This window comes from Aythya fuligula, chromosome 13, assembly GCF_009819795.1.
Source record: "Aythya fuligula isolate bAytFul2 chromosome 13, bAytFul2.pri, whole genome shotgun sequence".
Taxonomy (NCBI): Eukaryota; Metazoa; Chordata; class Aves; order Anseriformes; family Anatidae; genus Aythya; species Aythya fuligula.
The window spans coordinates 16,804,620-16,830,313 of NC_045571.1; positions in this window are offsets into that span (position 1 = coordinate 16,804,620).

Sequence of the window (25,694 nt, forward strand, 5' to 3'; positions counted from 1 at the left end):
GAAAATGTAATCTATACATTGAAAAGAAGAATACATTAACTCTCTAATAAGGCCTTGGAAAAAAATGTGATCTTGGATTATAGCTGTATTTGCCTATAACTGTAGATCATTAGCAAGGCAGTCTGAGTGAAAATAAAAGATTCCCTGGCAACCCTCCCCCTCTTCAAATGCCTGCTCAAGCAGAAAAAAACAACCACCCTGCATACATATTCCAATGAGCCACTGTGGGGCAGTAACAACAAAAACATTCCTAAGCAAAACAAGGGGCTTTCAACAGCCAGTTTTCCTTTTCCGAGCAAAGGATATAAAGAAACAGTTCTTCGAAGAAAATTTGAGCATTAGGATTTCCAGTCTTCTATTGTAAAATGTTATTAGTCTTTTTGGGAAACATTTTATAGATATGCTTAGCTTCAACTCATCCGAGAGACGAGCCTGCATACAGCTGTTTTGAAGCTCTGTTACTCATTTTTAGAGAAGTGAATAGGGGCTGCATGTGAGATACACAAGACTGTAAGACACTATCTGGATTTTCTATGTGTGCATAAACTCTTCTACCTGAGGGCTAAGTAAATAAGTTCTTTTCAAGAGATTATTCTCTGTGCAGGAATTTTTCGTTGTAAAGCATAGAAACCTCTGAAGATTAGATATTTTTGTGCAGTCTTTGTTCCTTTCAGGGCAAAATCTTGAGTGAACAGAAGTTATTACAAAAAATTCTTCTATATCTTAAGGGTAAAATAATATATTTTGCTCAGTTTTGGATGTAACTTAGAACCAGAAGTACTGAGCTGCTTTGGATCTAACACTTTAGATCTATACGTTCAAAATTAGATTAATAGTTTGATCTTTTCTTCTATCCCAACCATTCTGTAGTTTTAACAATACCAATGAAATGTGAAAAAATTTGCTGTTGTTTCTTTTTACGTAATACCTAAAAGGAAAAAAAAAAAGCTGTTTAAGCACCTCTCTCTAATTACAGTCTGAGTCATGTATAAATATAAGATTTCCTGTAATATTCATTCTCAGTAGGCATTGCCCTTTACTGCTGTTGAAAGATTTTACTAGATGAGCAGTATATGCTAAAATATATAGTCTGTAAAAAGAAGTATCATACTTTGACTGAAGTGGTAGAAAAAAAGGATCAAGACATACAGAGATCTGAATTACAGCCATGGCTCTTCAGATACTCTTTGAAGATCATTTTCATTTCCATTTTGATCTTAAATTGTACTCATAAGTAATTAACATTTGGGGATGCCTGACAGATGGTATGTACCACCTTGTCTTTTTGGGCAGTCTTTTCTTGTCTTGCATTTTCAGATACATTCCAGACATAAAGTAATTTTGGGAAAGGAAAAAAAAAAAAAAAAAAAAAAAGATAAGTGAATTTACTATGGCTTGCAGACAACAATCAGAAGAAGCAGGAAGTTTCTTCTAATATTTAAAGACACTTTCAACAGTATCTTTAAATATTTCATTTATGAGATCTGTAGGTTTTCAGATCTGTAATACCACTCCATTTTTATGCAGATGAGGCTATAAATTTAATGCAAGTAGTACCATAAGCATGATTCTAAGTACTTCTCTTCAATATATCCCAGCTAATAAATACTATAGCTGATGCTACTGATACTCCAGGATATGAAAGATGATGCTTTCATTCCATCTGCATGGAGATCCCTTACTGGTAATCCAGTAAAGTTTCCAGCATTCATGATTCTCATGTTTAACTCTCTCCATATATATTTTTTTTTTGTTTGTTTTGCTTTGTTTTACATTTTCATCAAATAGAATCACTATGAAAAGTTATTCAAGACAGTATTTGGAAAATTTAAAGGTATCTGAAAGACTAGGCAGCCACTGAATTTTCAGTTGAAAGACCTGTCAGTCCTCATAACAGCCTTCAAGGCTGCATTAAGCATCCTCCTCAAATTTTAAAATGCCCCTCAGTTCTTTAAGATAATTGTTATATTCTTGATTTTTTTTTCCTTGAAGTGGGAAAAATTTTGTAGCTTAGAGCCAAAAATTTGCTCCACAGGGAAAAAAAAAAAAAAGAAACGAAGAACCAATTAAGTATTGGTAATACTTAATCTTCCTGATTCACCTTGAAGAATCAAAACAGACTGGAGAAGACACCGTATTTAACCACTATTTTAACTGATGAATTAAATGAGTTCCAGTAGCAGAACATTTCGTTTGAGGTACATGGAAAGAGTAACTACAGTCACATTTTTAACTAGGCTTCATGAGACATCTTGGCTGCTCTAGTATTAGAGATAACAAAGCACGAGGCATATCAAAAAAAGCTCAGTGTGATTTTCACATTCCAAGATCAGTTTAAAGATTTGCCAGTTATAAAAACAATCTTTCTGTCTCTATGATACCTAACAATTTGTGCTCATAGTAGCATGGTTACATTACAAAAGGGAGATTCAAGCTGTAAATGGGCACTTGGAGATGAGGAAATCAGTCAATCAGCAGTCCATCAAATGAAAAATAAAAGAAAATATTAGTAGTGACTGCAGAAATTTGATTTACATGCTGTTACTTTTAATAGATCTTTGTATTAGCCACTTGCTAAACTCTGAGGAAGCCTTTTCTAAAACAGGCAATCCAACAACATCCTACAGCCACTGCCAGATAATCAAAATCATATCTTAGGGTGCTAAATGTTATTAAAATAAGAGACTGTGACTTTGTTTGAGTTGTGATTGGAGATCTCAGGGTTCACCTTTTCAATCTTTTGTCTCCAAACATAGATACATGTATTTCTACTGTAAACAAGATTGCAAATGTTCATGTAACTGACCACCTGCTATTTGAGGGGAAAGAGAGAGTAAATCAAGAATACCCTCCTTAGAAAAACTAAACACATTAAATCTCTGTGTCAGTTGAGTTCATACACCTTGCACAGCTTTATTAGCCTCTGGATTATGGTGTCCCATTCTTTTATGGGTCTTTACTTCATTGATAGATACCTCAGACTCTCAAAGTCCAAGTCCCCCTATCAATTATATAGAGTTTTCTTTCTTTGCCTAAACTGGCTAGACAGTGGTAGTTGAAGAGATCAGAGTGTGGATTCCATGTTATTATGAGCTGCAACCTCTTTGTAGTTAGGGCTCAGGGAAAATCACCTCAGTGATGATGTTTTTTCAATGTCTTTTACACTTTCCTCCTGTTTAATGATACTGATACTGTCTTGCTTTGTGTTTTAGTGGAAATTACTTAGTTACCTTGTACAGGAACATGATTTTAAACAAAGCCAGGAGAGTTTTAAAAAAGTCCAGATACTTCTACTATAAATTCACTGTTTGAGCACATTTTTTTGTGTCTGACACCATACCCATGGGACTAGCTATAAATTGTGGTCAGAGCTGGGGGTGGTGGTGAACTGGCTTGTATTAGAACTGGCTTAAACCTCTATTTGACTGCTTTTGCTTAAATTTCCCTAGCCAGGTCATACTAGAAAATCTTGGAATTCAATCAGATAGGTGAAAGATCATCTAACTTCAGAATCTTAGTTGCTAGTTGTTAGCTTTTCTTCTAAGCAATAAATTTAGAACTAGGCACATGTATCCCAAAATGTACATTTTACAAAAATTAAAGGACCACTACGGAAATTATATCAAGTGCTGGAGAATATAATCTTTTCTGAACTGTCTGACACATTCCGGAAATAAATCTGTGTTAGAAACACTGATTATATACACCTGCTTTAAACACTGAAGTGGCAGTTAAAACCTTGCTGAACAATGCAGTGCTACTCTATTTCTCAACTTGGAAAGGTGTTCATCCAGCCTGCTCAGCCAGGATGTTCATCCAGCCCGCTTACCATTTATGAGACATTGTGTTAGCATTGAATTAGCTTATAGATTGTTTTAATATGACTTGAAGCAGTAGGGTGTATAATTGTTTGAATGTTCCTTTCCACTGGCTGCACAGCATTACTTCTTTCTGCACCTGAGAAAGCTTTTTCCTCCACCTGAACACCTAACGAGCAAATTTCCAGACATTCGGAAGCAAATGCAAACAATTTAGAACAAACCTCGTTCCTGCGATTAGGGCCTAAAAGGAAACTCTGCCAAATAGAGCCTGCACAGCTAAGTCTTGTATTATTTTCTCTTCTTTTCAATGATTATTGTTATTATTTTCTTCAGCAAGGCACTGCAGCACAGGACACCCATCCTTATCCTAATTCCTGTTTTCTGGAGAGTCAAGTAGTTCACACTCAGTACAGTAAAGTCTATACAAATACAAAGCATATGAAGACTGAATAATGAAATGAGTAGATTTTGGTGCCATTTAAAATTTTTCAGGCTGCTGTTATTTACTGCAACAATTTACCATGTCATGTTGCTGATACTGCGAGTTAAATTTCCCACTAATTAATAAGAGGACTTTACCAATGAAACTCTGCCTGTGACTGAAACTATGACTGTGCTTTGAATTGCTTACACATACACAGTCTACAGAGTACTTGCATCAATCACAGTAGTGTGTGATAAATAGCATTATCTGACTTAATTAATGTCTGCGTAGCATTTTCAGATCATAAGCAGTCAAAAACACTACCATGATGTTTTTTACAGCTGCTAAAATTTTTCAAAAGCCAGAAATAAAACACTGAGTAAAGGTAGTCAGATGGGTTGGCAATTAATTGGAAAATCACCAAAGATTACATAGTGAGTAAAGCAATTACTGTAAAATGCAGAAATGAGAAAATGCAGCCATTTGGGATATCTGTTATTAAACCTTCAAAGGAATGTAAATATTTCATTTAAAAAAAAAATATTTTTGTATAATGCATTAGCTTGCAATGAATGTGGAATGTAATGCATGTGGAAGTTCTCCTTGGCCAGCATGCGAAAGTAGCAAAATGCCTAACACATTAAAGCTTCCATGTGAAAAGTATATGCATATTAGTGGACAAGTGAGATGAGAGCATAATTATGTTATTCTAAATATAAAATATTGTATGCTTGTATTTACATCCTCTTCTTTAGACAGTCAAGTTATTTACTAAGTCATGGATTTGGGTCAGTTACATTTAGATGTAAAAGAAATTCCAGAAATGGAATAAATGAGGGACATTAGAAGACCAAGCAAAGTAATTATCAACAATGATAATTACTTTTTATGTTTTTTGTTTTTTTTTTTTTTGAAAGTTTATGATCTACTAAGGCTTACAATACTCTTGAAAGGGACATAATATGAAAGGTGTTTTTTATATAGGCAATAAACATGGTTGAAGAAAGATGATCAAGGGCTCCATGCCTGATCCTTACACTTGGGTCATACTTCCAGATATGATACCACAGTGGTAGAAGTGTACAAACCAAGCACATCCTGCTATTTATTAAAGAATCTGTCACTATAACCTTTTTCCAAAGCTAGGAGGAAAAACTAACACGTTGCAAAGAACATCAGAACATCACTCCTGAGTTCTATGACCACTGATAATATGGGAAGTTTGCAGCAGTGACAAATGTTGACAAATGGCAATTGATAATGACAAAATGGCAGTTGGCCAACTGTAAGTTATTTCATTATTTTATTTTCTAAGTGATAAGTATATGTTGTACACAAGTGATGAATTACCTATATCCACCTAGTAATAGTGTGGTACACAGTTCTCTAATAATGATGCCTCACAGTGGTAGGATTGTCATATTAGGGAGGTGTTTGCCTCTGAAGAACTTGCATGCAAAGTAGGTGAGGAGCAGGATGGGGAACAGGCCCAGAGTGACATGCTCAAGTCACACACAAGATGGGGAGAGCAACAACTGAGAACACAACTCATGCCTCCAGGCTCCAACTAGTACCTCAAATACTATACTATGTTACTTACCTAAGACAGTACTGGGAGTTTTGTTACTGTAAACATACTATATAGTTACAATTGTTTATAAGTGCATGGCAGCATTTTGTCTAGTACTTGCCACTGAAAACCAGCCTAGGAGAGTTTTTTGCTTTTACTTTTTCAGAAACATATCATCGACACAAGGGATTAGATATCAAAAGAGGCTTGAAAATGATTTATTGAAAAATATAGTTCTTGCCAACAGAACTAGACAGCTGAGTTGTAGAAGCAGCTACACTTTTATTAGACTAACATAAAATAAGAGGTGTACATAGTGCTGAAGTCCCTCAAAGGTCCCTTCATCATTATCAGCCTCCATTCTTGTGAAAGGAGCACTGAGATCTCCAAATCACGTGCGTCAGGCACATTTTCTCCTCCCCCCAATCTAATAAAGGTCTGTTTATTGCAAAAACAACACTGACTCTGTGAGAAAATTCTGCCACAACTCTGTTATGGAAAAGGATCTTAAAAGATAAATAGCACTAAGGAGATCTGTTTTTACCAGTTGTTTCTGTGAAGGAGAAGTTGACTGGTGTGTATTTCTGCAGGTACAGACTGAAAAAAACAGAGGGTGATTTATCATTGCATCAGAAATGGTATTTCTATTTGATTCCTTATAGTATATGATATTTATTACATGTAATCATGAAAAAAATGTGAATGATAGGAGAACAAAGACGGACGCAAAATACACATGCCTCATTTCAGAGGAAAAATAGTTATACTCAAGAGTGATAAAAACATACCTGGGGTCCAGGTCTCTTGCTGGAAAGTACTGCTAGAACTTAAGCAACTGCATGTAAAGAGCATGAAGAATATGAAAATACACAGTAAGGGCAAATGGGGTAAGCAAGATAGATTGTAAATGGAATAGAGTAGGAACTAGGATAAAAGAGGGATATGGAGTTTCAGGAAAGACTCATGAGTGAGGTACAGAAATCAAGATGAAATGAGTACAGCCAAGAAATAAAAAGTAATAATTTGATCATAGTTTCTTTCAGCAAAGAATAGTCTACATTTATACTGCCTACCATTAATTGGAGAAAAAAAAAATTATGCAAGATTTGGAAGGACTTCAAAGACATTAGAGAAATTCCTTGCTTTATTGTACATGTATTTTTTGTATGACTGTTGTTTCTGTTCCTTAGGTGGCCACTAGAGCTTCAGCTATATATATGAAGTAGGGAAGAGTTATCAATTAAACATGAAAAGGGGCAATGCTATATAAGCAGGTAGTGGAAAAGTACTAGGACAAAAAAGAATGCAGGTAAATATTTTAAACAGAGATTAGAAAAATAGAAAGACCTCATTATATTTGGAGGCATGACATGCAGCTTATAAAATAGAAGGACAAAAGAAATGGCTATAGTACCATATTTTCGAACTGGAAAGAGTTAATTTCTGCAATAGCAAATAAAAAGAATAAAGAAAAATGATGCAGCTTCACGAAAGCTGATGTTGAGTTTGAGCTGGTATTAAGCTATCAAATATTTAGAATGGAATGGAATTGAATAGAGTAGGTCACTTGGAAGGGACATACCAAGATCATTGAGACCAACTCCCTGACTACTTCAGGGCTAACCAAAAGTTAAAGCACAGTAGGGAGGGCATTATCCAAATATCCTCATCCATCTTGACAGGCAGAGGCCATCAACACCTGTGCCAGTGCCTGACCACCCTCTCAGTAAAGAGAATTTTCCTCGTGTCCGCTCTGACCCTCCCCAGGTACAGCTCCGTGCCGTTCCCGCATGCTGTCTGCAGGGAGCAGAGCCCGATATCTCCCTCCCTGCTTCCTCTGCTCAGGAGCTCAGGCTGGGGCTGCGGGCTCTGGGCTCACCTGGAAAGGGCTCCGGGTCCTTGGGCACAGATGGCCCCAGAGGAGGCTGGTCAGGACCACTATGGCCTAGTAAAGCCTCAGGCTCTGGCATGAAGGTTATTCTAGCCCTGTGACTGCATGGAAGAAAACTTAGTTCCAGTGTTGTAACAGCATTATCATGTCCTAACCACAGATATGCTCACACAAGATGCACAGTGCTGCATGGAAAACAAAACGAAGCAAAATTTGTACCAAAAGAAAAAAAAAAGGAGAAAGGAGAAGAAGGTAAATATTGTAAGCTCTGAAGGTGACTTTAGAGAGGCTAGGCAGGATGCATTAAAAATGCCTAACGCAACTAGATGTGTATGGATTTCTCAGAGTTTGGCTTAGATCAGCTACACAATAAACTATTAATTTTACTTTTCTGGCTCACACCCTAAAAATTCCATGAATATGAATATTATGACTAATAGTATTAAAGAATGACAAACTAAGAGTCCTTCACAACACAGTAAATTTCCATTATCATTGGCAGTAGCTTTTTTCAGTTATCTTTCATTTAGTAATCTTTCTAAAAACATAAACAAAAGCATTAAAAGGGAAAACAAGAAAAGAGATTTTTGTGTTTACCAAGAATTGTATTTACAATTCTGATCATACAGATATACTTGTTTGTAGCATAACAATACATTGGTTAACACTTTAAAATGTCATTACACTAAATACTACTTAATTTTAATCATGACACGTAATGTAAAAATGGGTAGAAAACTCCCAATATTCTACTACTTGAAATGACAGTAAAATCTTGCTGTAAACTTTGGCTTTCCACATAAAAATGTATCTGAAATCCCGTGCTTTGCATGAAATTGGAGTGGGAATGTTTTGCTTTTTGATACCATTTGAGACTTGAATCTCAGTCTATGTGGGAAACGAGAAGGCTGCAGTAGGCTGTGCAGCAGAACGACAGGTTGTGTGCTGTAAAACAAAGAGAGAATTTTGGCGCATCATATTGGTGTGAAGAAGCACTGCTGTGGGGCTGTGTAAAAGGTGTGCAGGGACTGGAAGAATAAAGAAAACAGAAACAGAGAGAGAAGCCAGCTGTGAACAGCACTGTTTGAGTTTTTTACTAAACAACCTATTCTAGAATATGTGAAAGAATATCATCATCATTTAAAACCATTTTTAAATGATTACTAATATGGCTTCAATTATGTTTTCTTTGCTTGTATCCACATGTTTACAATCTCATAGAAAATGGTGAGAATGACTGCTAAAGATGCCAGATAGTGTATATTTTCCTGCAAGTATATTTTCATATTAAGCAAATGTCAATACAAACACCTGCAATTTGTATGGCTCGTAACAGCAAGAAAAAATGTTGGTTTGCCACCACTCTCTTGGAATAAGGTTACTGTTACTTTGTGGCTGTCACTGTGTGTATTTTTGCACTTTGAAATGTAAAGAAAAATATGTTGATTATTAAAAACACTGGTGTTTGTTCACAGAAGAAAAGAAGTAAGCACTAATATATAGTCTTCAGAGAAGAACAGAATGAATTGTAATGGATTTTGAAGGGAATTCTCTATCAAAATTCACTGTTTCTTTGGAAGTAATTTGGTTAACGCTTAATTACAAGGTAAGTGCAGAAGCAAAATGAAATATGATGCTATGAAAAAGACACTGAAATTAATTCGGAAATTATTCCAGGTACCAGGACAAGAACAAAGCCATAACACTTTGTACATTTCATTTCTTCTTTCTCTGTTTTACACAGCTGAGTACCCTGAGATCAGTGTGTATTAGTCAGCAAAGAACAAGATTCTGTGCTGAACTTTGACCAGAAGCATATTAAATTTGTATTTATTCCCTTCTCTGTTGGCTGAGACATTTGGGTAGGAAACAAAATCTCACATCTCTTTGCTCTATGGTTGAGAATTGAGGAAAAGATGCTAGTTGCCCAACCTTTGCTCTATCCTTTGTGTCTGCAGTGAACAATTGAAGGGACTGCACAGAGGTATGTTTCTGTCTCCTGGTATTTTCATGACAGATTGTCCCTGTAAATGAAAAACCAAATGCCATTTTTGAGCAGACAACTGGTCTGATCCTTCAGGCTTTCTGGGCCTGAATAAAAACCTACCCATACCAATGAAAATCTGCAGAGTGGTTTCTATGGGGAAGTGATTGAGAAAACAGCCTATGGGGCACTTGCAGGTGCTATGCCTAACATCTGTTTACAAGGTAGAATGAAATAGCAGTTAGCTAAGACCTAAAAGTTGCAATATTTAACATGGCCTTTTTATTATTAATTTCAGTGTTTTTCTTTTGCTTTATTTTTAATTTTTGGGTAACAAAAATAAATAAAACATTTTAAAAGTGATTTATGTCAGAACAAAAGAAAGAATTCACGTATTATTGCATTTACTTGATGGCTTGTTACTGAAAGTCTATTTACCCACTTGTACATTGCCTATCTTATTGCAGTAACTGGAATATAATATTGGACGATGAATGTGTAAATTCAAGTTACAGATGTCTGAGAGAAAACAGACTATTTTAGATCCTGCTCTTGTTTGAACAATTACATAGGATTCCACATATCATTGTTGTGGAAGGCACTGAGCAATTGCATCAGTCCATCAGGGACTTCTGCTTCCTGCTATTGTAAACAGGCACATACTTTTTGAATGTGCTAGACAGAAAAACGTGTTTTAAAATGTTTACATGGTATGGCTAGATCAAAAAAAATATAAAAAAAAAAAAAAAAAAAAAAGAAAAAGAAAAAAGAAAGAAATGACTAGTTTTCACAGCTCCCTATAAAAGAAAAATAGAAATACAGGTATTTCGATATTGGTGTAAAACTGCGTTTTCAGGAAAGCAACATTCACTCAACTATAGTTAAATTCGAAAAGTAGTTAAAAATAGTTTACACTAGCAAAAAAAATCAACCAAATTATCAAGAACCCATTCCTTAATTTTGTAAGTGCAGTACAAAAAAAAAAAAATCCTAAAGGTTTGTGATGCTAAAGATTAAAAAAATAACTGGATAGTAAGTAAGGAAGAAGTAGGGGAAGCACCGTGACTTAATGTTTTTGTTTTCTAATGCAATTTCTTAGGTCAAAGACTAAACGTACTGTTTATTTACAGAACAGTCCATGGCATGTTACTCATTGATAAATGATTCACAACATGAAAGCATAGGTAAAATTTGTATCTGTATGCACTATGTGGGTTGTGTGTCTTTTGTTAGAAGGTATCAGAGAGCTACTGGTCAGGTCAACTGCATGAATTGGAACAACAGCACAGGGCTCCAGCCCCCAAGTACCTTTACCCTAATCTGGAAAGAAATCTGCAGGATTAACTTGAAAGTCAACGTCAGAGTTGCCCTTCTTAAAACAAGATAATAACTATTTAATTCCAGAGTAATTACCACTTTTCATTACCACTTTTTAACATAGTAAGTAAATAGAATCAATTTTTACAAAATCCATGTGAAACTATATAGCCAATCGTAAACCTTATTTAATTCCCCATTATTTTTATGTGAGGCTAATTGGTGTGCTCATGATCATTACTTTTTTTTCTGTTTGGGATTTTCTATGTTTTTTGTTTTTTGTTTTTTCCTACTTCTCTGTCTCTTTAAAAGATCTTGGGTAGTAGGCTTTTCTATAAAAAAAAACAAACATTGGCAGACTCTTTCAGAGGAAGCAGAACTGCTAACTTTGAAAATACCCTTAAGCAATGAATTTTAGGATATTTTTATTCATGTACAACTTTAGGGCAAGTATCTTGTTTAGGGAAGAGCTGTGGCCCACCTTATTGTTTGGCTTCACTTAATATCATGCCCTTGTGTCAATAATGCAGAACTAGCTATTTGCTGAATAAAACAAACCAAATACTAACAAACAAAGCCAACTATAGCAAGGAATCTTGATATTCCAGGACATGAAATATTAGGAATCTTGATATTCTAGGAAATGACGTATTAAGAAATTAAAACAATGCATTTAAGGGATTAATAACTGAGAAGTCAGAGGGAAACTGTCATCTAGTTGACATCCTTCTGATAGGGTCTTAATGTAATTGGTTTTTTGTCCTTCACTGCCTGACATTTCATCAATGAGCTAGAAGAAAACATCAAATCTTCTGTGATAATTATCATGGATTACACAAACAAGTAGGGCAGGTGGCTGGTACAGATCTCTGAGGTGAATTCCAGCAAACACTGTGTATAACTGTACAGGTAAAACTTCACACGTCTAGGACCCAAAATACAGGAAATACTTACAGGATAAATAAATCACAAGGTCGTTGGGATCACAGTAGGTAGATGGCTGAACTTGAGGTTGTGGTGCTCAGTTGGCCGAGAGAGGCAGGTGAGGTGGGGCCCTGCCACTCTACCATCCATCCCTGGGGGACGCAAGGCAGCAGCAGCGCTAGGAGCAGCGGGGGCCAGGTACAGCGAGCAGAGCTGGCCTGGGGACAGCAGCCATGTCAGGCACTGTGACAAGGAGGCCAGTCTGTGGTGAAGCCAGGGCACGATGTTTGCAAGCGAGGCTAGGGTCAGCAAAGCACAAGACCAACTTTATGAGTTACCTTCACTTCTCTGTGGATGCACTGAAGTATGTTGTGTATTCACAACCTAGCAGGTATCACAGTTCATAAGCCCCAGATCTCGTTAATATCTGGGTTAGTTAGCTCATTTCTAATAAATAATGAAAAGACATAAAGTCTACCACTAGAAAAACTCAGAATGCTTGAATTTAATTGACAGGAAACTTACTGATCCTAAACACGCACATTAAATTATTCTCTGTCATCCTACCTTGCCAAGTAAGGGATCAGGAGAAGAGGAGGGCTTTGCCAAGTGACCACAGGAGGCAGAACACAGCAGCTACAAGGGGCACAAGATGGCTCGACACACAGATGCCTACAGGTGTGCCCAAGCACTGCCTTTTGCAGCAATAAAGCACATTTATGCTTTAGAGCTCACCTGTTTATGCTCACTTGTGCACAAGTCCCGCACAAGCCGCTTGCAGAAGCCATGAAAACGCCTGCCAGCAGCAGGGCAGTCACAGCACAGGGACAGCATGTGGGGCCTTTGTGAGGCAAGGCTGCGCTGTGCTGCCCCTGTTGCCGCCCACCTTCAGGAAGCTTCCAGCACTGGCACTACTTGGCTGTGACTGACTACTATGCTGTCTGCAGGGAGAGCGAGGTGAAGTGAACAGCGGCTTGGGCTGTGCTTTCTTTTGAGGCTGAATCTTCCAGAATCCGGCAACAGCTGTGGCCACTGGTAAGGTAAGAGTGTGGCAGTGGCGTGGTGTGAGGGGGAGGGCACCATGTGCTGCAAGGAGTGGCTGGGGCTGGCACCACCGTGTCACAATGTCGTTGACCTCTCAAGTGGTACGGTTCCCTCCATTGCTATCGCAGTTTAAGATGGCTAGCATAAACCTGTTCAAAAATTGTTTGAATTAATCTTATTTGAACCACTGCTTTCAGCCTGAGCATCAAGAGGAAGTAGTTTCCCTTGATTGCCCTGGGATTGCTGAGAGGAAAGGGATGCCTTGGGCTTTTGGGTGTTGTTCTTATGATACAGTTTCAAAAGTTTTCTAATACCTATTGTTGATCTTATTCTAGTGTTTCTGGTAATATGTTTGTGCATGATGATACGTTTTAGTTGGTGTGTTTTGTCTCCAAAGTCTATCTTCTCTGCTCGATTTGTATGCTGTATTTGGGAGGCACCAAGACTTTTAAACAGTGATGAAACAAAGTTTTTCTTGAGAATGTTTTATCATGTTGTTAGAAATCCACATATGGCTTTTTTTTTTTTTTTAATATATATATAATTAAGCTTTTAAAATGTGTGTTTAACTTTAAATAGTTCATTCCTACCTAAAGCAGGGCCTTCCCCCCCCACCCGCTAAACTTCATTTTTCTTTTTTCATAAGTACATAGACCTCTTGATGCCATTGCTACTCCAGCCATTTATGGAGGCCAAAGCCTTTGTGGGACACCTGCTTAACTACTGCTGGCAAGTTTCTACCATGTTTATTTTTGGTGGTGCTCCCTCTTGTCTTCTCAGCTAATGAAGCAGTAAAGATCCCTGAGCATGAGGTCTTTGTAATCAGGTTTACTCTCATTTCAGAAGATGGTGTCTCGCACCTACTTGAGTTTGCAAACTACAAGACTACAATATACTTGTTTCTTATTTAGTGGGATTGCTTCTGTGCTGCAGTTAAATCCCTAATTTAGGGAAGGGAAGGGGCTAGCACTGTTTAATTTATCATTCACAGCATACCAGTTGAAAACATGACAATTTTAAGAGGGAAAAAAAAACGCACAACTGAAGATTCATGTCGTGATCACCAGCATGTTGTAGAATTATTGTCATTTTCCCTGAATTCTAATTGAAAACTGAAATACTTGCATTTTGTAACTCCCTTACAAAATCACTACTGTAATTACAGCTTTCTCTCAAGCTTAGGTGTCATTTGTGGTTGATAGTAGTGTTTGAAAGGTTGACAAATAACGGGATTAGATTAGTTGAAATGGGAGTTAGCAATTTTTAATTAGAATTTTTATTTGTCTTTTCTGAAACATTCCTTAGGTAATGATGGATGTTTCTTTTAACATGTTCCCCACAATCAAAATGTCTAAACTAACATCCTTTTCCATTTGTGCTGCGTGCCAAACATCTGAACGATTGCCTAAGTTTTTACGTTGTGAAGTAATGATGTTGAAAATGTACTTTTCACTGCATACAAAATGTAGTTTTTTATTTTGTTTGCTTGTTTGTTTGTTTTGTAGGCCTGTGTATTTGTGTCTTTATTTATTACATATTTGAATACTGTTGAATTTGGTAGAATTTAAACAGATGCTTGAGGATAAGCTTGCATGCTGGGCTCTTCGTTAACGAAGGCCAGTGGGTCATTGAAATTTTATGATAAAGCTAAAAACCTTGGCCACTGAAGTTACACTTGTAACAAAGAGAAACTGGAGAGAGCTTACTGATTAGTGAGCTTAAAACTTAGTTTTTCATGTTACTGCTGAATTTACGAAACCTATGATCTTAAATACTTCTTTCTGATGGAGCTGACAATTAACGTTATTTTATGCTGAACAGGTGAGACTATTTGACATTGTGAGCAAGGAGTAGTGAAGGTGTAAGAAAACACGTGAAGATAGAAAGTGAGATTGTATGTATTGGGAGACAGTTTAGGTAACAGTAAATACGCCTCCAGTTCTAAAAGGTGAAGATGTCACGTATTTATTCTGTATGTGTATTAAAAATGTTTGTTAAATATGTAATTAAAACAGTTATTCAGAAGTCTTTACATGGGCACCTCAGTATACTGAACAACATGGGTGTAAATTCATGGCTTTCAGAAGCTGTGAATAGGAACAAAAATCCTGGCCTGAATGATCCTGTTAGTCAAACTCCTACTAAACCCAAGGTATAATGTTTGGCAGCAGGACCTGATATTGTCCATATGTTCTATTTTTTCAGCTGTATTCATAAATAAATCACATTCCCATTAAGAATACTCAACCTTATTTCTTTTCATCTGGGAAATTTAGGTCCTCATACAAAATTGATCTACTTCCTGTTATTCTTGTATTATGCTCTTCTGACTTTCTATTTATTATAAACAAAGAAACAAGTTATATAAATGCAGCTTCACAACTTTATCACAGAATGCTCTTTCCCTTTGTTGGTAATTCTACCAAATATACAGACTGAAAGAAAAGCTTTTCTTTGTGTTGCTGAAATACAATTGTTTCTGAGAATATGTCTTTCCCCTGCCCATCTCTGTAGGATATAACTCATTAAAATGTTATGTTCTTTTTTGTTTCTCATCACTGTCCTCTTCATAGTAGCATGATCGCTTTATGCATGTGAATTGTATAACCTTCTTGCTTAATGCTGACTGCCCCTGCTTCGTACTCAAAGTGAATATTGTCACTCCAGTCCATGTGGCATTGTATAAATCTTAAGAGATAGTGAAAAGAACAGTATTCATCATAATATTGATTCTCATGGCAGTCCTGTGCTTGCTGTACTCCTTCAAAACTATTCCCACTTGCAAGTCTGCTTTGATTTGAAATCTGCTTTTATTAATCTACCTCAGTAATTCAGATATTGTAAAGTAACTCTTTAGATTTGATCTTTATACAGGAATTTCTCTAAAGCTTTGCAAAAGTGTATACAAACTATATCCTTGCATCTTTACTGTTAAAATATCTTTTTTCCCTTTAAGTGTCCAAAATGTCTTTGTGTTCCTTTATTAATGACCAAAGAAATTGGACAATTTGTGAGGAAAGGCTATTGTATTTTTACATCCTATGGTATGCTGTAAAAGGTAGGGAAACCAAACTGGTGATGGGAAAGGCTTTGGACAGGGTGCTGGACTTCTGCTAAGAAGATTCTCTTGCTTCAGTAAGCTCAGAGATTGTTTTACATGAAGACAGCTAATGCTGACTGAGCAGCAAGGATCTGAAGCAAAGGAATCTAGCTGGGAACCACAGAATCTGAGATCTGAGGGTTTTTTTTTTCTTTGTTTGTTTGTTTTTGTTGACACTTGTGCTGTGACTAGGAGCCCAGTTAGTCATCAGCCTTCTCTGCTGAGAAGACATGGAAGCCAGATGTAGCTGCTAATGAGTGTTGTATGCTTTCTGTGTACATCCAGTGTTGGTTATCTGTGCCCAGATATCCTCTTGACAATGTTGATTTTTTTTCTTTGTTTTTTAACACCCATCTCATTCTTGTCTTAGTGTAGTAAGTATGCTTTAAAATGGTCGTCAGTCGATTCATGTACCTTTTCTGCCTGAGGAAAGAGAAATTCATTGATTTACATATCGCATTGCTATTTTAACAGGACACACACCTGTGCTACTTCATTCCATTTTCATTCATTGTTGCAGATAGTTATTTAATGGAAAATACTGTAGAAAAACCAATACTGAATATGTGTAGCAAGCAGTCTAATGGCTATTCAACTGCAGTTGATATTTTATCATTTCAAAATAGCATGTCTGTTTAAAATTTCGTACAATTCTGTATTCTCACCATTTTGAGGGGCTTCAGATATTATCTGTGGAGAACAAATTATGTTCTACTTGGCACGTGATGATGAGTGTTACAGATCCTTTTCAGGTTAAATTATGAAGCTTGGAATTTGTTTTCCAAGTTCTGTAATGTATTTTAATTTTCTGTTTGATCAAGTGTCTGTTCTTCAAAACTATGTGAAGAATTTCCTCATGCCTTTCTGACTCCTCTGCTGAGCCTTACCATGGGCTTCAAGTTAAAATTCTTCTAATAGAAGCTGATATAGACTTAAAGTAAAACAGATGTTAGCATGTTAGCCGGTGAAGTATGCAGCAGCCTCTGCTAGAACATTGACTGGTTTGAGGCAGGGCTGTGGTTGCACTGCTAGGCCTTGGTTGCCCTGCGGATCCCTCGCTGCTTGCCTGGGGATTCCTTCCACCAGATCCCCTCTGTAGTCTGTCCATTGGTCCAAGACACCCTGGCCTTGCCTGAGGTGTGTATCACAGGCACATGTGTCCCAGCTGTGTCCCCTGCCATTGCGGTTTACTGTGTGGTTTTCCTGGATGGGCCTTAGCCCTGTTCTGTGGGCAGCTTGTCCCCAGTCTCATCTCTTGTTCTGTCTTCACAAGAGGTTGGATTTATTTCGTACCCTGCTCTTTGGGCCTGCCTCTGACCTTGTCTTCTGTTGCTGCTTCCCGAAGACACCAGGACCGTGCCTTGTCTGGGCCTCTCAGGGGAAGCTGTCCCTCTTCCAGCCTGACCCTTCCAGACCCTGTGGGGCTGTGTCATGTTTGGTGGGACCACCCTCACTTCTTGGCTTCTCTCTGCTCTTAGAGTACCCCATCTCCTTGCTGTTCCCTGAGAATTTGTAACAGCAACTTTGCAATGTCTTGCAATATTGTTTAAAAAACACCGTAAAGGTCCTGTCATCAAGTGTAATCTTGTATTGCATGGCTAACATAACAAATCTTAAAAAAAATAATTCTCTGTCTAGTTGAAAGAGGAACTTTTCCTGCCAGCAGTGTTCCCAGGTGACTTCCAAATCAGTATTTCAGAGACTTAATGGTCAAGGCAAATGGACTGTAAGGAATGTTTTCCCTAAAAGTAGTATAAGCAAGGCAAAATCGACAATTGCTATCTGTACTCTGGAACTTCTCAGGAGTTCATTTGATTTCTCTAAGCTTGTGAATATAGTTTAAAGAGAAAATGTACATAATATGTTTAGAGACATGAAATACCTGGTCAAAAAAGAAAGATTGGAGAAGGACAGAAAAAAAAATAATGGTGCTCACAATGTGTTTTCTGCTCGCAAGATTGCTGATATTTGGTAGAAATCTTCAACATCATGGGGACAGATTTTCTTGCCTACCAGTTCTGGAATGTATTTAGGATCAAGAATTAGAAGTTGGAATTATATGGTCTTTAAGGTCCTTTCCAATACAAACTATTCTGTGATTCTGTGAATTTGCTTTAGAGGAAATTAGGCCATTGAGTGAGAATATTTCCTCTTAAATAAAAACAAATATGCACTGAGCTATAATATCTGAGTCTTAGCAAAGGAACCATAATTCTTTCATCTCATTTTGATTCCTTATCATGGAATTAAATCAGTCTTAAGCTGTCTATGAAACAGACATTATTTTGTAGGGTACGAAACAGATCTCATGGTGCCTTAAGTCTTCTGCAGCATCTTTGATGTATTGGTGCTCTTGTAGTTGGATCCAGTGCATTCCCATTGTTTTCTCTTGCTTTCTGCACCAGTGTGAAGAGCAGTGCAGGGCAACACTCACATGCTCAGGGGTGATAAAAGCAGGCTCTAGCAGTGCTGGTATGTCTAAGAGGGGGGAAAGGGAATGACACAAAATAGCTCAGAGTGGTATGGCACCAGGAAAGAATATGCTTTTAAAAGCCCTGAAGCAACTGAATGTTTTTTAACAAACTGGTTTGTTAAAATCTACTGCAGTGTGGAGGATGTGCAAGATGATAAAGCTTTTCTACAAAGTGCATGTTTTCATTATTCTTGTATGGTAGAAGTGTGCTTTCTAAAAAGTCTAGAAGACTTTTATTCAAGTAGCTGGCTCTCTGCATGGGAAGAAACAGTGACCACTATTAGAAAGATAATGGAAGTAACACCTGATAAAATAAGTGATGTAGTGGAAATTAAGTAAGGGAAGGAGTGAGGGACAGGTAGATGTAGATTCTTCCCTACTTGTCTTCGTTTAAACTGCTACTTAAGGGGTGTTCAGTGTTTCAGTAAATAAGACAGAATTTTATTCACTCGTCATTTAATAAAACAACAGTTCAATGCAATATTGTGAGTTTACTTGCATAAAAGATGAGCTACAGGAAAAATCCCACGGTAAATGGACAGTCTGGAAATCCTTTGAGGTTTTTGTCGTGTATGCATAGCTTCTCTAACTCACACCATGTCTCATCTTTTATGTTTCTGTATCACAAAGATAACCATGGGAGCTCTCTGCAGGTGTTCAGCAGTTAGGAAAAAGTTGGGAAAGATTAGGACTTAAACAAAGAGTGTTTAGCTGATTAGGCTACAGTAGAATATTTTAGACAGCAGACACCACAGGGTGCTACTACAAAGACTGTTACGGTATCAAGCTAAGTGACATTAAAAGGAACAAGATGATTTAAATAGGGATTTTTTTTTCAGCTCTCCCTTAAGGCATTTTATAATGTGTTACTATGTGGTACCACAGAGTACCAAGGAAATCTACATAGCAAAATTTCTAGCAAGTTTCTACGTTAAAGAAAAAAAAAAGAATTAAAAAAAAATATGTATGGTTCTGAATGTAGCCAGTGACAATCATGAATTATATGTGTGTATATATATATACATACATGTATATATATATATTGACAGAAGACATGCTGATTATAAACTGGTAGTCTTGAAGTTTTTATACTTTCTTTATTGGTGCTAGAATATATCCCTCTTAAGAATTTCTCAGTAGTATTCCTGTGAGGTGAGAAGACCAAATAAATGCTAAAGGCTTTTCAGTGCATTTTAGGTAGCCTGCAGTCCTTTTCTCTTTGTTCATACTAGCAAGTTTGTTCGGGAAATGAACCAAAAAAGCATTAGAAGGTTAATTTGAATAAACACGGAGCTGTCACAGTTTAGAAGCCATAGCTATGGAAATCCATTCTGTTGGATTACTGAAGGCCCTACCAAAATAATTTAGCTTGGGACTTGATATCTTTTTGAACTTTTGAATCGTGTCTATTTAATTTTCATGAGTATTCTGCTTCTGCACTTCTAATGCAGTTCAAAATCAGGTAATTTTCTTTATGAAGAGAGCATTAGACAAACACCTGGACCAGATGTAACCCAGTGAACAACCACATCCTGCTCATCTGTTGAAGTTTTGAATGAAGGCACATGGAGTAATAGTCTTAAATATCACTTTGTACTTATATTGGGTAGAGCTCGGTGTCTGGCAGTGACAGGCTTTTGCAAAAGGGAGCATCATCTGCTTTTGGTGCTTCCCAGAACTTTCAAGTTCATATGGCTGCAGCAGTCACTCCCTATCATCTTGTTTCCCATGTGCACAAGCTACTCTAATGTCAGAAATGGAAATGCCTTTTTCTTCTTTTACCTCTTTTATTGAAATTTTTGGTCTTCTACATGTCAGGGCATATGTGGTCCTCTTCAAATGTTTGTGACTGTCTATTTCTTGTATGGTAGCATAAAAAGGATTAAAGGGTACTCTCTGCACCACCTTCAGAATTACACTGAAGATCTTGGGAACTGTTATAAGACTCACTAAATGTGAAACCACTAGCTTTGTAGTAACACTTTGTAGTAAGTGGTATTTTTATTGGCGATCCTGCCAACTACCTGTGTTTTCTTACAAAGTCAAATCTCTCATTAACAAATCTTGTGCCTTGCTATCTGTCAGATAACAAGGTCTCGTCTCTCTCTGATGTCAAAATCATGCATACTGTGTCATACTGTGTATGTAGCTTTGTTGTGTAGTTGTCTTTTGGGGGGGGATGGGGGTGGGGAGTTCTATCCTTAGTTTTGTGCCGCAAGACTTGCTGAAAATGTTTTTTTCAGTACTGGCTGATTACTTAAGTATGCATTATGAAAATATTTCTGGGAATGCAGATTGGACATTGCTTACTGTGATTTCTTTAAATTGGTTTAGTTTCTTAGAGGGGTTATTGAAAATCTGGCTAGATGACTTCATCACTTCTGGACTGAAGAGCTTGTGAAATTTTTCCCCTTTGACTTGAAAAGCATCTCTTCAGTGATTAGGTCCACAGTACAATTCTGAGTCTTCGTGAGTTGGATACAGAAGACTTTGGCTGAAAGGATAAATAAACTATTTTATGTATTACATGTCAGAAGGTAAAAGAAGGTCAAACTTTGGCAGACTAATTCCTGGTAGATCAAACAGCTATGCCATGGAATTCAATAACTCATTTGTTCTTGTAACATTTTTATTTTTAATGAGAGTAGAATGTTTCTCTGGGCTATTGTCCGCTTACCAGTGGTTTGATATGAACCAGAAGCAAGCGATATAAACATCTCTCCCACTCAGGATACAATTATTGTACCCAATTGTGCTTGTAATATAATGAAGTGATGGTGTAAATGTACTTAGATTTTACTAGGCTTATGTTTTAAATAATTTCAGTTGAAAGAAAACAGTATACATTTGTGAAGAAAAAGGAAAATTAACATTAAGTGTATGATGTTACCAAAAGTCTGTATACAGAGTAGAGAATGGCTAATTGAACTGGTCAGGAACTGAAAAAACAACAAGAACAAAAACAAACAACTAAAAAACAATTCAGAATATTACAAATTATATCAAATCAGGAAGCCCTAGTTTTATTATTTTATAAATGACAGTTGCACACTGAATAAAATCAATACCTGCCAGTGTCTGCATGAAAACAGTTCCCTGCTGAAATGGAGGAGAGACTCCTTATGAACCTACATGCACATCTCACTTGTCCTAATGCTCTGTTAAGCAGTTTGATTTGATAACCTTTGCCTGAGTAGTGTAGTGAATTCAAAGATAAGAGCTTGGTGCCATCAGCACCTAGTAGAACTCCGTCTGATATTTTGGTTAACTAAAGTATCTCAAGCTTCTTTCTCCCACTTTGCCCTGAAGCACAGAATCTGCATCCTACAGTTTTTATGTCCCAAGGTATCACTGTAATATTCCATGGCAACTGCAAACTGCAGTAATTAGCAAAAGGTATTATCATTTGTCTTCAGTGGTGGCTGTAAAATACTTCTATTATACCAGTGAAAAATTCAGAAAAGTTAAAATTTTGTCTTTTGTATCTAAATTTTCTACCTCAGCAATGTCTTAATAAGACACCTAGTATAATAATGAGTATGACATTTTGTTCAGTGCTTTATTATTGATGTGAACTATTTCTACTTGGTATCTATTAAAGATAACAACTGGTCTTGTATAGACTAATTAGTTAATGCAATAAGTAAATGGACAGCAGCGGTTGAAACGTTCCTTAGAATTTGCCTTAATGTCATAGTAGGATTTTTTTCTATTATAGTGTTTAATTTGCTGCTGAAAATGTATGTAGCTTTCTCTTGCGCTAGATGCATGTGAATCTGTATGTCTTAATGATCTTTATCCCAGAGCTTGGAGGAGCAGTTGGTTAGCTGCCGCCACGCTTGGGTGGGAATGTGAAAACTTGTTCTCTTCGAGTTACTGCATTGCCTTTGTTGCTCTAGTAAATCACCTAATCCGTTCACCACGTTTCCTAAACTACAGAAGACATCTAGCAATTTTTCTAGTAAAAATTCAAGTAATGTGTTTACAACTGTTTATGCAGGCAGGCAGTGTATGATTCATTTTCTGTATTTTACCTGTCAAAAATATGACATGCTGGATAACAGTAGTAATATTTGCAAATTGCATGGAGATCTATATCTGAAAATTTTTGGCTATTAAAAAAAGGAGCAATTCTATCAAAATTCATGAACTTAAATGGTTATATATATGGGTCCGGTAAATGTGTGCATTAACTACCCTGCTCTTCTGACTTTATTTCTGATAATCTGTAAGTTATAACTGTTGGAAAAATACCTAGATTATATTTTGGTTTCTTAAGTGTTCAGCTCTTTCACTAAAAGTCAAGAGGGTTGCCAGAGGAGAATGGGTGTCATTTTTGAAGCATGTAGCTCCATGTAATGGAGGTAACAGAACACAGTGTCGAAGTATAGCACGCTGTAAGTAGGCTACCACAGTACCACATCTGTCAGTGCTTGACAGATTGCTAGAAAGAATGGCTGAGGTGCTGCACTGACACCACCATGGGGCTGCCAGCCTTTCCCAGGAGTAGATCAGCTGGCGTGCTTTCCTGCTTTGGGATGGCTTGGCTGAGCATTGGCAGCAGGCAAATTTGTGAGGCCAAAGCTGGATCTGTTTTCAATAGATTTTTTTTTTTTCCTCACTTGAAGAGCTCTTCTGTGATTTGTGGTGCTGGAGGTGCCCAAGATGGTGGCGTTCTTCATTTCTGAATTTCAGAGGAGGAGACGGAATCAACCCTTCAGCATGACGGGAAGTGATCCTGAGCAGGCGTCCGTCTGCTGGAACTGGTCCAGCCCCAGCAGTTGTGCTCTCTGTATTGGCAGGAGATGAGCACAGTGCATGTACCGTGATGCTGTGAGGAAACTGCAGTTCTCTGGGCGTGGCAGTAGAGAACTAAATCCAATTACACGTGTATGTTGCTGTTGCCAAAGCATAAGGAGGAGCAGAGAGCCATTGGATCACTCTCAGGGCAGATACAGGAGTGCTTGAATGCTGTCTTTGGGCACTAATCCCTTGCGTCAATCTGCCGTTACTGTGATTCATTCAGTGACAAGACGTGTTAAAGCACAATGTTTGCTCTCTCAAGTTCCAACTTCTTTCATTATTTTTAAGTGAAACTTTTGTGATTTTTGACTTCTGTATTTTAGCCATCTTATTCTTCATGTCCTCAAGCAGAAAAGTACTTCTCTTATTATCTCCTCTTTTGTATGTTGGATGCAATTCATGCTTTAGAAATCCTGTGCTTCCATTTTTACTGATACGCCTCTCTAACTTCTACTGGCTTGATGAGGCACTGGATCTTATCCTGTGTAGTTCTTTTATGAGGCATTGAGAGGATACTACTTTAAATGTGTCAAATGTATAATAATAAAATGGAATCATACATGATATGTTTTCTTCTCTGGACATCTTCTGATTCTTCTGTTAAGTCAGGCCTTCTGAATAGAAGTGGGTTCCCGAGCAGTGTGTTCCTTTAGTTTTGAAGTAGGCAAAAATATCAAAATCTATCATCTTCACATAACATAGATTTGTTTTATGTAAAGATTTTACATGGAGAACAGCATCCCTTAGCTGGATAGGAAAACCCACCAGTTAGACTGTGTGAATGAGCATCAAAAATGAAAGTCAAAAAAAATGCCCTATTGCATTTCTGATTATCTAAATCAAGAAAGAAAACACTTAGCTTTGCAGACTGATTTCCAGTACTCTTGAAGGAGGACTGAAGTGTTTGGTGCTACAGCTTTGATGAGCTACATTTTTTTTTTTTTTGACATTACTGTTCACTAAACCTCATTTTTGTACAGACAGTGTAACCTTTTGGCCAATTCTGCACTTAAGCCAATTAACAATAACTCCAGTCATCAGGAGCACGACTGGGGTACTTTAGGAAAGCTGCAGACATAAAGGTGGTATTAGTGGTACACTAATACAGTGTGATGGATGTCCACTTGAAAAGTGTCATGTTCATGCTGAACAGCAGTATTTAAATTTTCCAGAGGGGTTTCTTGGCTGTACTCTCCCTTGCTTCTGTATACAGCGATGTACAGGCTTGTGCTCTGTTCTACCAAGATACTAACTAAGTCTGTCTTATGTTCTTCAGTTCCCTTTTTAAGGCAGAAGTAGACTAATGTATCAGTCAAGTCTGACAGTAAATTCAAGTATTTCATAGAGAGTATTTTAGAAAGTTCTGTTAAGTGTGTGCTGTGGTGCTTGTTCATAGAAGTAACAAGACCCCTGCATCCTTTTTGGATTGCTTGTGTAGAAGTAACTGGGATTATTAATGAGTTATTTGTACATCTCTGAAAAGAAATTCTGGTCCCAGTTTACTAGATCTGAGACAACAGAGAGCAGATGGTTGTGCTCTGTTTTGTCAGTATATGAGTCAGAGTTAGGCAGATCAGGAATTAGAAGTTAGGGAATGCAGCGAAGTTCTGGGCCATGGAACAAATAAGGTTAATGTTAATGGAAGGATATAAGCATTTGGTAAAAATCAGGTAGTACACGCTGGGTAACAGCTGGGAAGACCATTTGCTTTTGTAGGTTGGCTGAGATGAGGTCCTAGATAACATTAGGACTAACCAAGGTGCAGACCAAAGAGAGAAACTGCAGCCACGACCCACCTGTGTGGCTGCAATTCTGGGACAGACCATGTGTAAGCAGCCGCGAAGGCCAGGAAGCAAGGCATCTGGGGTCTCGTGAGCTGAGCACTTTCACAGAGTTTAAAATGTAGTCATTGCCCAAGAAACATGCTACATCTGTGCTTTGTCTATCAGTGAGAGAGCTGCAGTCCTAGAAAGAGTGCTGCCAGAGCCAAGGGACTAAGTTAGAGGACCAAGAGACTGAGAGCCAGCATCTCAAAATTTTCTTTTTTTTTCTTTTTTTTTTTTTTTTAAATATAGCACAATATAGCAGCTTTTCTATTGTGGCCTGGGATTTACTGATGACTAATGTCTTGACTTCCAATATAAATGAGACTGACAAGAAATAGAGATGTATCTAGCTTTGAGTATGAATCAGTTGAAACATGGGTATGTAAGCAAAATTTTAATAAAATCAGCTTGGATAGTTTCTCTTTTCATTTTCCAGTTGAGGTATTTTCATGGTAAGGTTTTTCCTTTATGCATGGCCTAACTTTCTTGGTCACTTGCTTACCCCTTTTTCAGTTCC